We start from the raw sequence: 14470 nt of genomic DNA, 5'->3' as shown, positions 1-14470 counted from the left end.
GGGTTGCTAGGCCAGGCCAGATAAACAGGCGCAGCGTCCAAAGCAGAGTGACCTAGGAGTCTCCACCAGCATCAGCCCCCCGGGCGCTGCGGCTGCCTTGGGAGTCACACGGGGCCATGGAAAGCTTGCCGGGGGGTGGAGCTGCAGTAGGCGCCCTCCTAACTTCTGAGCCAGTGGCATTAGGGGGCGCTGTGGAGTACTGCCCAGACTCGGCCATTAAAGAGCCCGGGGCACAAGCACAGCGATGTTACGCGGGGGTCCTGGCCAGGTTCCCTCCAGCCTCCCTGGGCACAACCCCCCTGCAGTTTCACGAGCACGCACTACTCTGCAGTTCCTGGCTTAAGCTGCGATGCTGCTGTTCAACAGCTGACACGTCCCACCCCAGAGGCAGCTGCATGTCAGCGGTAGGCGCTGTGATTCGCCGGGTTTATAAACCCCCCTGGGGAGGGTGACGTTTGCTGTACGGTTGGATGCTGTCACTCTAAGTCGCGTAGCTGTGGCTGTTCTTTGCATTACCCGCACCCTCGGCACGAACCGCTGTGTTTGGGTCTTCAGGCTGCTGACAACAGCCCCGGCCTAAGGGGGTGAGGAACACTCGGGCCACAAGCCCCGCGGGAGCCCAGCCAGTCAGCGCGTTCTCCGGAGAGAGCTCGTTCCATTCCGCGTGGCCCGCTCCGAGCTGAGCCTGTGGGGCCGTCCTGGCCATCTTTAGCTGGCCCGGGGGTGAGCGCGCGTGCTCGGGACGTGGGACAGCTGGCTTCACGGCTCTGTTTCATTGCAGACTCTCTGGGTGACCTTGGCCAAACCACTTCTGCTCTCAGTTCCCCAGCTACACAATGGCCCTGCCCTGCTTCACAGGGGGCTGTGGGGTGCTCATATTACAGCCCCAAGGACCCACAGGAATGGAGGCCAAATAAATACGGGTGCAAACCTATTTTCCTTGCCCCTGGTAGTGGCAGCAGCTCAGGCCTGCCTGCCCCCTAGAGTTCAGAGCACCCAGATCTTCACCGTGCTGGCCCCAGGGTGCTGCCATCCTGCACCCCCCCCCCCCCCACGGGGAACATGAGTGTCAGGGCCCAGGTCAGCTGCCTGGGCCTCGCGCAAGGGGGCTAGAAACAGCAGTGAACGTTCCCACTCGGGCTGGAGCCGGGCTCTGAGACCCTCCCCTCTCGCCAGATTGCAAAGGCCAAGCTCCAGCCCAAGCAGGCAGGGCTACACTGCTGTTAGCCCCGTAATGCCACCTGACCGGGCTCTGAACCTCGCTGCCAGGGGTTTCTTCTCTTGCAGTGGAGACAAACACCGGGTCCTTTGCTCAGAATCCAGTCCCTGGGCTTTAGGACCCGGGGGAAAGTGGCGCAATGCAAGGTATGATAATGGAGGCGAGGGTGTATGCACGCCACCACTTGCTAATGGCCGGGACCAGGCCTGCTGGGCTGTGTGTCACAGACCCCGCACAGCTAAGGGGGATTCTCCATGGGCCCAGCTAGCTGGGACCTGTGCTTTTAGAGCAGGAGGATCTGAGCTGTGTTTGAGCTGCTGGGAAGTCGCAAACAGCCACAGGGTGTGTGTAAAATTCCCAAGCCTGGAATGCCCCAGCTGCAGTGGCTTTCTGCCAGGGCGGTGACAGCAGAGGGACTCTGATCGGAAAGCCCCCAGGTGCATCCCACAAGCACCCTGCTGCGTGCCTCGGTGGGTGCAATGCGCAGTGAACGTGGCCGGCAGAAGGTGGCTTGGTTTGATCTGAGTGCCCTGGCTTGGGCGGAGCCATGCCTGTGGGTAGCGCGGCTCTCTCCTGGGCAGAGAGCAGCCCCGCTCCCTTTGGGAAAGCAGCGTTTATAACTGCCTGGCTCCTCTGGGAGTCACTGCCTGGCCAGGAGCGGCAAGGAGCAGCTACAGGCCTCGCGGATAGTCCCAATCCCAGGCACTCCTGGCCGCTGGGCATTATGCTGCTCTCCGGTGCAGCTAGGACCCTGACCCCAGGACGTCCGTTCCCTGCTCAGCTTGGCATGGGGCTTCCCAGCTGCAGTGACCTGGCTGCTGACACTCCGGCTGGCCGAGTCATCCGTCTGTCATCCGCGGGCGGCCTGGCCCCAGCCCGCAGGGACCGGGGGGTTGGACAGTGCTAGGGGTGGACACCCCCGCCCCGTGGCAATGGAATTCACCACATCGTAAACAAGTGACTAACCCAGATTAAGATGCCCAGTGCTACTCCCTGTCGATTTCAGAAAATGGGGGGAGGGCGGAGGCGGGGAGGGAAGGTTACAGCGAAGTGATGGTGAATTATAAATACGAGGGTGAGATTAGATACGGTGTTAACCTGCCTACTGGGCCGTTGTCCAGCAGCTCCCTAGTCACCCGCCTTTCTGTCCAGGCTGATCTAGCCAGCTGCCCATCTGACACACTGCCCAGCGAGCTGCTCGCGCCTATTCCCTCGTCCACCCAGCCTCCAGACAGGGGAGCGCTGGGATTGTGGCAGCCCTGGAGAGCTGGGCTCTCTCCCCAGCTGGCTGGGTGGCCTGGGGCAGATCAGCGTCTCAGGCCTGCTCAGCGCTTAGAACTTAGCTGGGCATAACGCCGGTGCCCCGGGGTGTGAAACGCCCGCACCCCTCAGCATCGCCGGCCTGACCCAGTGTCAGCACGGCCAGGCTGACGGCCGCGTCCTTCCCTTGCTCAGGGAGGTGGGGTTACTTCCTCTGCCAGGGCCCTGCTCCGTGAGGCACTCGGGTGCTAGTGGGCCCCCACCTGCCACCCCGTCACCCCCTAGCGGGGCCAGAACTCGGGCAGGGGACAGGCGGAGCTCCGGAGTCCTGGCTGCGTCTCTGCGTGTCTTTAAACCGAGCGCAGGAAATTGTCCACGCAGCTGGGATCCCCCTGCTCAGGGCTGCTTCCCTGGCGGTGCCTCCTGCTGCCTGCCCCGGGCTCTGCCCTCTGGCCTGTCGCTGGATACTGGGATCTCCTGGGATCTGACCCAGCCCGGCCACTAGGTCGTCCTGGATGTGCCGTCATTACACACGGGGATACCTTGGAGCTCTGCCACCGTAACCCGGTCATGCAGACAAGCAGCATCGCCAGCGATAAAAGCGACATGTCTCATTGACTGAGTTTTGTAAGACTCAGTTAATTCCTGTTTGTTAAGTGTTTGGAGATCCTTGGGTAGCAACAGGCAGGCAATGTGTTTATATAACAACTGAGCCAGATACACCCAGAGCTTGTGTGTGTGTGTGTGTGTAGGTGTGGCGGGGGTGGCATGGGGTGTGGGGGGGCTGAGGATGGGGGTGTGTAGGTGTGGGGATGAGTGGGGTGTGGGGTGGGGTGGGGTGTAGGGGATGTGGGGCTGTGTGGGGTGGGAGTGTGTAGGTGTGGGGTGTGTGTGTGTGTGGTTGGTTGGGGGTGTCTGGCTGGCCACACACACACATGTGTAATGTGAGTTTGGGGTGTGTGCAGGGGGTGTGGGTGTGTGTAGGGTGGGGTGTGTGTGTGGGTGTGTGGTTGGATGGGGGTGTCTGGCTGGCCACACACACACATGTGAAATGTGAGTTTGGGGTGTGTGGGGTGTGTCCATGAGGTGTGTGGTTGTGTGTGTAGGGTGGGGTAGGTGTGGGGGGGGGTGGTTGGGGGGGGGTGTCTGGCCTGCTACACACACACAGGTGTAATGGGCGTTTGGGGTGGGGGGGGTGTGTGTGTGGGTGTGGGGGGTGTGTGGTTGGGTGGGGGTGTCTGGCTGGCCACACACACACACATGTGCAATGTGAGTTTGGGGTGTGTGGGGTGTGTGCATGGGGTGTGGATGTGTGTGTCGGGTGGGGTGGGGTGTGTGTGTGTGGGTGTGTGGTTGGGTGGGGTGTCTGGCTGGCCACACACACATGTGCAATGAGTTTGGGGTGTGTGGGGTGTGTGCATGGGGTGTGTGTGTGTAGGGTGTGGGTGTGTGTGTGGGTGTGTGTGGGGTGTGTGTAGGTGTGTGTGGTTGGGTGGGGTGTCTGGCTGGCCACACACACACATGTGCAATGTGAGTTTGGGGTGTGTGGTGTGTAGGGTGTGGGGCTGGGGTGGGGTGTGTGTGTGGGGTGTGTGTGGTTGGGTGGGGGTGTCTGGCTGGCCACACAGACACATGTGCAATGTGAGTTTGGGGTGTGTGGGGTGTGTGCATGGGGTGTGGGTGTAGGGTGTGGGTGTGGGTGTGGGGTGTGTGTGGTTGGATGGGGGTGTCTGGCCTGCCACACACACACATGTGCAATGTGAGTTTGGGGTGTGTGGGGTGTATGTAGGGTGTGGGTGTAGGGTGTGGGTGTGGGTGGTTGGGTGGGGGTGTCTGGCTGGCCACACACACACAGACACGTGCAATGTGAGTTTGGGGTGTGTGGGGTGTGTGCATGGGGTGTGGGTGTAGGGTGGGGGTGTGGGTGTGGGGTGTGTGTGGTTGGGTGGGGGTGTCTGGCTGGCCACACACACACATGTGCAATGTGAGTTTGGGGTGTGTGGGGTGTGTGCATGGGGGTGTGTGTGTGTGTGTGTGTGTAGGGTGGGGTGTGGGGGGTGTGTGGTTGGTTGGGGGTGTCTGGCTGGCCACACACACACATGTGCAATGTGAGTTTGGGGTGTGTGGGGTGTGTGCATGGGGTGTGGGTGTAGGGTGTGGGTGTGGGTGTGGGTGTGGGGTGTGGGTGGTTGGGTGGGGGTGTCTGGCTGGCCACACACACACACACATGTGCAATGTGAGTTTGGGGTGTGGACACACGGGTGGCTCAGAAGCCAGACAGGTCTCTCCCCAGACATGGCCATTCCGAACAGCTTCAGCTGAGCCTCCAACCAGCGACCCCCGTTCAATTCATGCCGATTGCAATGTGACGGGGGTGCCGGGGACCAAGGCTCTGTCCCGCGCCCCCAGGGGAATACTCTGGGGAGGGGGCTTGCCCCAGACCAGGTTGCTGGGATTGGAATGTAGCCCTGCAGCCCCGCTCTAACCATTCGACCACACAGCCTCATTCGCTGCAATTGACAGCCTGTGATCCTGCTCGTTTGTCAGCGATGTCACCTGCGCTACCAGGGCCATCTCTGCCCAGCCTGCTGCCGTCCCTGGGGAGACCTACCTTAGAAAGTCAGGGTGCCAGGCTCGCCTGCTGCGGGACACGCTCAGTCCACAGCTTGAGGAGTTTCTGGCTGATAAATTTAGCTCTAGGCAAACGCTGTGTCCTTGTTCCCACACAGCTATAGCAATGGAGCCAGCGGTATTCAGGGTGCTTGACCCAGCCAGATGATCCCGAGGACAGAGACTCCAACCCCACCCGGAACCTGTCTCTTCTCCATTGGTGTGGAATCCATTCTGACGTCACTGAACGTCCCGGGCTGTGCAGCGCCTTATACAGAGCGATCTCTCTTCTCCCGGGGCGTTGATCACAGAGCCAGTTGCTTGTGCAGAAGGGTGGCTGCGTAATTCATGATCCTTAACCTGCTGAAGTCATTGGCAAAACTCCCCCTGACTTCAGTGCGAGCAGGAGCAGGCCCTTGCTCATTTGTTTTCAACGGGGCAGGACGTGGGGGACAGGAACCAGGTTTCCTGGGGTCTGTTCTCCGCTCTGCCAAGGACTCACTTTGTGACTTCAGACAAGTCACCCGGGGCCCAATTCGGCAGCCTTTCCTCATCTGAATGATCCTGAGTCAAGAGTTGCAGAATCAGGCCCTCAGCTGCTCCGTGCCTCAGTTTCCCCTCTGCCCAGTGATACTTCCCCATCCCATGGAGGGAGGGGGTCTCAGTGATTGGTAAGTGCTTTGAGATCCCTGGCGCTTTGGAAAGCAGGACTTCGCTAGGATTCCTTGGGTCCTTAACTGCTTTCACCCGCTGCGTTTGCTGGGGGATGGTGAGGGGAAATGAATGCCTCCCTTCCGTTCGGCAGGATGAGGCTTTGCAGTCTACGGAGCGCACTCTGTTTCCATCCCACCCCCTCTTGTGCTGCAGATGGGCAACTATTTATGGTCTTGTGATGCTTGCTAGACGGTGCCTTTCTGAGTCATTTCCCAGCTCCTCGCCCCCCAGGACCCTCCACTGGGGTCTGCCCAGGGTCCGGGTTCCTTTTCCCTGTAGGCGGTGGCATGTCACCACTGCGGGACAGCCCCACGAGTGCGCCTGAGCCTTCCCATGCACCTCCCTGCTTGGTCCACCGCTTCAGTTCCCATCCTCGGCTCCATCGCTGACCCCTGACCCCCGTCTGCCTCGCTCGCTGGCTCGGGGGAAGGAGCCAAGGCAGCAGTTAAAAGGCTGCAGCCTCTCTTGGTCTGTCTCTCCGCCCCTCTGCACAGTCATTTCTCCCCCCCCCCCCACATCTGTGCTTCCATCAGCTGGGAAAGAGGATCTTCAGCCAGCCACCCGCCAAGCAGGAGCGCCTCTCCGTCGTGGGACTGCACCCCTTCTTCCCAGGGATCCCCCTAGGACCGAGCACTGCCAAAGGTAGGTGGAAAATATAATTGATTGGCACAGCGCGTTGCAAACGAAAAAGGGCTTCCTTGAAAAAGAAACTTTAATTGTGAGTTACAGCCAAGGCGTGTTAATTTCACTCAGCATAGACGTTAACAACAGATGTTTGTGGTGGGGGAAATACAGATAGAAACCGAGTCTGTGTGAGACCAGAGACTGAACCCAAGTGTGTACGCAACCCCTGCCTGGCATCCCTTCCTCACCAGCTGTAAAGATCTTCCACTTTTCCCTTTTATGGAAAAGATACAAAATAAATAGGAATTCAGCCTCTTTCCATCGCTGCCCGCCTGGCTATCAGCAGCATGGCTCTGTCAGAGGCTGGGATGAAGTGACTGGGTTTGGGGGAAGTGGCTTGTGACCAGCCCGCCTGGGCTGAGTGTGTAGCTAGTCTCATGCAAGCTAGCTGCAGCTGGAGCTGTCTGGCTGTAGCTGAATTAAAGATGGGCTCAAACACATGGTTTGGGTCTGGAGCCAATTCCAGACTTCCACCGAGTTCCGATGTGCTTTGTTCTGGCCCCTCTCTCCACGAAATCAAACACTCAAAGAGGAAAAGGCCTGTTCAGGGTTATTCCCTGTGACACGTTCCCTTGAGCTTTGCCAGCCTTTGGTCCCGCCACTCCAAATCCACAGTGATCACAGCCGCAGGACACACGTCCTGGTATCAAGCCTGAATTTTCCTTCGCTTAACTTCAGCCTGCAGCCCTGAGCGTGAGCTGATCCCCCGCTAGCCTCAGCGCTTACAACCTTCAAATACTTGCAGGCTGTTATCATGTCCCTCGGAGTCGTCTCTTAGCCAAACCATAAACATTTCGCTTTTGTAATCTCCCATGGGCTGTCAGCCCTCCCGCCCCAGAAGGAGTTTTGTTGTTCTCCTCTGTGCTCGCCCCTGGATCTAGGCGGCAAGATGCCCTTGGCCGAGAGGGCGGAGACTTTCTCTCGAGTTCTGAGGTCAGCAGCCACCAGCTGAGCGGAGCGAAAGGGGCTGGTTTGTGCCAGTGGAAGCTGGTGACCCAGTGCAGGCTTAGAAGTGGCCGAGGTGGCTCATTGCAGGCAGGCACTTGGCTACGCCCCATGGAGGACGATGCACGGAGGGTGCCGGGGGAGGTCGGTGTGGCTGCTGTCTGTGCTGGGCTTCGATGCGATGCGGCTGGTTGAAGGCCACAGAGCCCGTGGGGGCAGCCGCTGCCCTCGGGTGTATCCCCGGGATGAGCCGGATTTGGCTCAGACCGACGCACGTGAGCAGGACACCAGCTGCTCTGGCTGGCTTACAAGTGGCAGCGAGTGCTGCGCTGCTCTGAGCCCACAGGGCCGGTTCACCCCCGCGTGCTCGCCCGTGTGCATGGCGTCTCTCCGATGTGCCCCCAAGGACGGAGCCGCGGGCTGCAGAGGGAGAGATGGCCCAGGCTGGCGGGAAGTCATGTGTCAGATGCTGCAATGGCCAGGGCTAAAGGACCCCGGAGATGAGTCCAAATCAAAGCCCCTGCTGCTGCACTTGGCAGTTCAGAGACAGGCTGCACAAGAACCTGGGGCCGAGCCCCCTGGGGTCTGTGGCTCGGTCCCTCCCTGTTCGGCACATGGCCCCCAAACGCTGGTTCTGTCTCCTGCCCTGGCCAGACGGCTCCTGCTGAGGCTGTGCCACGCTGGGCTGCCACGGCTGGTGTGGACCCCTTGTGGGAGCAGGACGTCGGCCCATGGCCAGGGGAGGGGACGTCACGTTGGCCCTGCCTTTGTGCCTTTATTTTGGGCTTGGCAGTGTAGGGCAGTGGTCAGAGCAGGACTGCTCTGGGGGTGTCCCCTGCCCCTCTGGTGAGAGCCCGCCAGTGCCTTCCCTCCCCATAGCGAGTGCCCGCATCACTCCCCTCTTAGCCACCAGGGCCCAAAGACACGGCCAGGCCGGGAGCCCATGAGACATTTCCCCAGGGCTCGTGGAGAAACTGCCCCCAGGCCCAGGCCCACCTGCAGAGAGCTGGGGACAGAGAGCTCCTTGGAGCTCCATCGTGGGCTGGCCAAGCCCGGGAGAACACACTGCAGGGAGAGGCCTGCAGCAGCGGGGGCAGCTGGGAGAAGGGGCCAGCCCACCCCAGCCTCTCCCCCGCTTGGCTTGCTGCTCCTTAGCTAGGACCTTTGCAGGGGCCGGGGCCAGATTCTCCTGTCGGTCACACCGGCGTTGGCCTGGAGCACGTGCACTGGCTCCGCTCCCGCTTTGTACCTGTGGAAACGAGAGCAGAATCCGGCCCAAGATGCACTGTGCCCGTGGGGCCTCCTGAAGTCACCAGGCTGCTCAGGGACAATGAGGCACAAGAGAAAGCAGAGACACGAGAGGAACGTCCAGAGACCCCGGCAGCGCACGCTGACGCTCACGCTCGCTCTCTGGTCGGGGCCCATCCCCATGGGAGCTGAGTGCCAGTGGAGCCAGGAGAACTGCGGCACGAGGCGTCCAGTGCACCCGATCGACGCCTTTATCGGAAGAAAAGCGATTTAGAAAAACACACGGTGGCTGATAAAACAAACCTGAGTCTGCCAAAGCCCAAGGAGTTAACGCCAGCTGCAGCAGCGCCGTGAAAATTCACCCTGGGTCTGTGTTTTACTGATGTTAGAAAAACAGGGAGCCCCGGCGGCGAAGCTCCCGCACCTCTGCGCTGGGCTGCCGAGCCAGAGTCACACTCTGCCCTCAGGGACCCTGTTCCTGTGGAGCCTCGTGTCCGTGGCAGGGATCTGATGCCAAGACCCGGGCAGGGTTCGTATTGTCTCTCCAGCCCGCAATGAAACACAGCTTAGGGCCGCCTGTGAGGTCCCAGCCGCAACGGATTTGTTCTTGCTGCTGGCAATTTGCAGGGACCGCATTACAACGAGCTCCGGGGTGCGTGTGTGTCCCAGTAACCCCAGCGAAGCAGGCGGAACCAGGCCTTTGCGATAGCTTCCGATGACACGTCCCAATCGCAATCCTTCCAAATGCGTCCCCAGGCCCTTTGCAGGGGCTGGCTGAGGCTGCCCCCAGAGCAACGCAACGATGGGGTGGGGCACAGAGCTCCATCGGGGCACTGCAGGGCTGAGCGGTTCTGCTCTAGCCAAGGTCCCTGTGGGGGCCACGGGGCCTCGCAGCCACCTCCTCCCCCAGCCTGCTGGAGCTGGTTCTCATGCCGTACTCAGGCCCACGCGAGGATCTGCCAGGGGGCAGCCAGCAGGGCGCAGGGAATGACTCTGGCGGCATGCGGAGGTGCAGCAGGGGAGTGAGACGGCTCCCCTGGGGGCAGGGCTGGCCTACCCCACGCAGGGTTACACGCCCCCCCCTTGTCACTGTCTGGTCCAGAGCCAGGGGCTGGCTGCTCTGCCGTGGGGCTGGGCGTCAGGCCCAGGTTTTCCGCCTCCCAGGGTCACCTCTGGGGCCTCAGCTCCTGGTCTGTGAAATGGGGCTATGGATCCTGTCTCCACCTGGCCGGGCTGTCGAGCGTGTCAGCAGTTTGGGGGCAGGGCTGTGTGCTCGCGTGGTGCTGTACCGGGTGGCTCGAGGGGCTGGGGCTAGAGGCACCCCTGGGGAGTCCCCAGAATGGGCTGCAGGTGGGAGCCCAGGAAGTTGGCAGAGAGTCTTCACAAAGTGAGGAAAGGCTCCTGCAGGGAAGCTGCAGACCAGGGGTGGCCCCAGGCAGGGAGGTTGGGGAGGAGGCAGGGAAACCTTGTCTCGCGAAGCCTTGGGAATGGATTTGTGACTCTTATTTGCAGTTAATTTGCTATTAAAAGCCTAGTCCCCAGGGAGGGGTATTTTTGACCAAGGGAAGTTTTATTTAACCAGTCCAAGAAGGGAAACTGAGGCCGGCTGCCGGTAGCGTGACCTGTGGCCATGATGGGGCGCATGGGAGGCGGCCGACTCCAGTTCCAAGTGCCCAGCCCAACGGAATTTGAGTCTCCACTGGGGCATGTACCGAGGTGGCTATCCTGAGCCGTGGCTACGCTGCTACTGAGTCCGCAGCCGGGGGGCAGGCGGGTTTCTATCTGGGCGTCTAACCCCCAGTGCTGCCGCCACACTGCTCTCTGGAGCTGCTAGCAGGAGCAGCGCTAGCGCGTGTCCGGCTCCCCGCCCTGGGGATGGCACGTCCTGGTGGGAAGAGGGAGACTGCGCCAGGTCGACACTTAAACGTTTTGCCAACTGAAAAACCTCCCACCTCTGACCAACATGGGCCTGCTGGCAAAGCCCTGGTGGGGCCCCAGTTATATTTGCTGGGATCACTTGTTCTGCTTGGGCACTGGGATAAGCCGTGCCACAGATGCCCTCTTGCTGCATCTCCACTGCAGGGTTTGCCAGGAGAGCACCGGGCCCTGTCTAGTGCAGACAAGGCCCTGTAAACACCTGAACTAAACATCCCGATCTCTGCCCCAGCTCATCGCCTGGCCTCTGTGCTCCCGTTCTGGGGGTGACCACCCGCCAACCCTGGCTGCCCGGTAGGAGATCTTGGACAAGAGTGTGCAGTGTCCAATCTGTCTCTCTTCCCGCAGGCTCTTCCCAGCAAATGTGAGCAGTGGGGAGCCCCCAGAAAAGCCCCTGCTGTGGTGCTAATCAGGAATGACAATAAACTGTGACTTGTTTATGGGCTGCAGCTGGGGAAAGAGGGACGTGGGCCTGCAGAATTTCTCTGTCGGAGTGACACACACACCAAGTTCAGGTCCTTTTTTAAGCTCTGAAGCAATGAGGGCAGGAAGTGAGCTTGTGGTGGGGAAAACCAACCAACCCAAACCCCAGAGCTTTAAGAGGACACGATCCGTTTAAATAGCATGGGCCTGATTTCCCTTGCACTCAGACTTACGCCAGAGTGGGGGAGATCGGAATCAAGCCCCTAATTTTGCTGTAAACATATTTCTCCCCGCCAGGGTCCTAGCACCTAGCAATTCAAATGGGCAGAATTTAAAAAATGTCAGTTCCCTTCTGCCTGGCCCAGCTGTTTGCTTTTGCATTTGCAGGTGAGCTACCTGTCAGTTTCCCTTTTGTGTAGGGTTGGTTTCACTTTTCGGCTTGTAAATACCACAGGGGAAGGTCTGCTTGTTGAACAATAACCATTTCCATTGCCATAAAACCAGCCGTTTCTGTCTGAGCTTCGTTCTGTTCAACATGCGGATTTCAAACCAGGACCATGTGCTATTAACTTAGGGACCACTGGAAAACCAAAGGGCCCGGTCAAGCCTGGTAACGCCCGTGTGCCGGCCGGGAGTGTGGGCAGGCCCACCCAGGTGGATCGCTCATGGATGTTATTCGGGTTAAGTGACAGCTGAAGTCACTGCTCTTCCAGGACGTCCGGGCCTGCTTGTCAAACCGGCCTCCTGGCCTGCGAGGCCCCAGCTCCAGGGAGGAGACAATGGGCAGCGCGCGCCCAGGGAGTTTGGCCCGAGTGGCAGTTCCTTCTGGGAAGTGTCACGGCTGGTTTTGAACCTTACCCTGGAATTGCTGCGGGCGCAGTTAAAGCAGCAATAAAGCGCTGGCGGTAAACCTGCTTTGGTTTCGGATTAGCAGGGCTCTGGGCTCCTGGGCCCTGGCCAGGCTCTTGGAAAGCAGCCACCGGGAGGCTCAGGAATTAGCAGGTGGGAGGTGGCTTTGGTGGCTGTAGCTTCGGCGGCCGGAGGTCCCAGCAGAGCCCGTGAGCACGGGAGTGTTTGGGCGGAGCAGGAGCTGCACCTCCCGGTAAGCGTCCGTTCCTTCGCTTGGGCCTTGCACTCTGTGGGGCTGTGCTGGGGGCTAGACACCAGGGGCTGGGGGAGGCGCCGTCGCTGCGGCAGGAGCAGTTAACAACCAGCAAACAGGCAGACACACGCCCACTGTCAGGTGGGTGTCGCCGAGCGAGGCCTCCTAGGAGAGTCCTTGGCACCAGGCGTCAGGAGACCAAGCTCAGGTCCAGGCTGTAAGTGGGTGCGCGGAGCGAGCACGGGGGGGGGGTCCCACATGGAGCGAGCATCCGGGGGGGGTCCCACATGGAGCGAGCACGGGGGGGTCCCACATGGAGCGAGCATCCGGGGGGGGTCCCACATGGAGCAAGCACCCAGGGCAGGTCCCACATGGAGCGAGCATGGGGGGGGGTCCCACATGGAGCGAGCATGGGGGGGGGTCCCACATGGAGCGAGCACGGGGGGGTCCCACATGGAGCGAGCATGGGGGGGTCCCACATGGAGCGAGCACGGGGGGGTCCCACATGGAGCGAGCAGCGAGGAGTCCCACATGGAGCGAGCACGGGGGGGTCCCACATGGAGCGAGCACGGGGGGGGTCCCACACGGAGCGAGCACCAGGGGCAGGTCCCACATGAAGTGAGCACAGGGTGGGGGTCCCACATGGAGCGAGCACGGGGGGGGGGGTCCCACATGGAGCGAGCACGGGGGGGGTCCCACATGGAGCGAGCACGGGGGGGTCCCACATGGAGCGAGCACGGGGGGGTCCCACATGGAGCGAGCACGGGGGGGGTCCCACACGGAGCGAGCACGGGGGCGTTTGCACTGTGTGGGCCGGGCACGGCAGGGAGGGCGGCTCCGTTAACAGTCGGGTCGACTAAGAGGTTGAAATCTGGAAAATAAGAAAACCCTTTGACCTGAATAACGAGCAGCCCACAAACGAGATCCAGCCCTGCTCCATGCAGGGTTAAAGCCCAGTCTGACTGCGCCGTGTGGAGACCCGCCGCAGACCAGCTTGCGGCCACCTGGCTTATGTAAGTAGCTGGTGCCAGCAGCTCGGGGAGCTCAGAGCCCAGGGGCAGCATCGGGAGGGCAGAGCTGCTGGCCTGAAGGAGCAGATGCTCCGGGCTCTTTATGGACCTGGCACAGGAGGGCGTTGTGGAGCGCTGGGGAAGCCAGTCTCCTGAGGAACGGGGCTTCAATGTATCCGGCATCGGGGAACGTTTCGGGGAAGGGGGCGCCTCTGCCGAAGGGATGGGCTCCCCCTAAGTCTGAGTGGAACCGGGCGTCCCTCAGACTGGGGAGGAATGTTTGACCCGGGAGCTGGTGGAAGGGTGGCAGGAGCTGAGGCGCTCCCAGGTCGGAATGGTGTCTGGGCGTCCGATCAAAGGGGTGGTGCAAAGTGCACCTGCACGAGAGCAGGAACAGGTCAGAAGTCTGTAACTCAGACCAAAGGGTTCAATACAAACTGGCACCTGGTCAAAACTAAACCCTAGAAATGCCTGTGTGCAAATGCAAGAAATGGCAAAGCGAACCCTGGGCTGCCTGGGGACGGCCTCGGCCATTGCGGAGATGGGGCAGAATGACCCCAAGCCGGGCAGTAGCTGCCCGGGAGATTCAGGTGGGAACGCTCAGGCGAGCTCAGCATTGCCCAGGTGACCGAGGCAGGTTGTGGAATCCCCGTTGCCGGCCCGGAGGTTTTTCGGGCAGGTTGGACAAGCTCCTGTGGGGAGGCTCTAAGTTGACTTGGTCCTGCCTCCGCGCCGGGGGATGGACGAGATGACCCCTCGCGATCTCTTCCAGACGAGCATCGCCGTGGAGACCAATGGCCATGGGTCATACCTGGGTACAAGCCAGAGGAAGCCAAAGCGGTGGGGGCGCAGTGCTGAAGCATAAAGCGGCCACAGAATCGCGTGCGAGAGGAATTCTGAGCGGCGAGGCCTGCACATCCCCAGCGGTAGGAACGTGTCACTGCATCAGTGGGGCCGCACGACCGGGCTCCAGATCTAGGAACCGAAACTAGGGGCAAGGCAGCAAACCAATAGTAACGGGGGACTTCAGCGACCCGCCGACGGACGGGTCACCCAGCCCAAGGGGACGGGGCGGGAGAAACAAATCTGGACACTTTCCGTGATTGCGCCGTGGAGCAGCGAGTGCCAGAGGCTCTGCTTGGTGACGCCGAGGTAACTGACACGAGCTAATTCGAGAAGAGACAGGAGCTGAACCACTCAGGACCCGAGACCACGATATAATTAGTCAACACCCCGGGGCGGGGAGGAGCCAGGCGGGGAACGTTGGAAAGGGCGAAGGGCCCAAAGCTGCAAGTAACGGAATCGAATCCCCAGACGGGG

At 60.8% G+C, this 14470-nt stretch overlaps 1 protein-coding gene across 3 annotated transcripts in view; it reads left to right on the top strand.

The window, feature by feature from the left end:
* TBXA2R (thromboxane A2 receptor) overlaps positions 1–14470 on the top strand; it is a 68626-nt gene that overhangs the window by 18542 nt on the left and 35614 nt on the right. Inside the window, exons 2-3 of one of the 3 annotated variants that reach the window (XM_039515253.1) lie at positions 5209–5760; positions 6337–6445. The gene's annotated coding sequence lies outside the window, so the exon portion shown is untranslated. Of the gene's footprint in view, positions 1–1521; positions 1690–5208; positions 6446–14470 lie in introns of those variants that run through there. The other 2 variants (XM_039515254.1, XM_039515252.1) reach the window with 2 other exon arrangements.

The sequence above is a fragment of the Mauremys reevesii genome, linkage group 26 (genome assembly GCF_016161935.1).
Source record: "Mauremys reevesii isolate NIE-2019 linkage group 26, ASM1616193v1, whole genome shotgun sequence".
In the NCBI taxonomy this organism is placed as follows: Eukaryota; Metazoa; Chordata; order Testudines; family Geoemydidae; genus Mauremys; species Mauremys reevesii.
Note: the sequence above shows the minus strand (reverse complement) of the source record. Positions and strands in the feature narration are given on the sequence as shown.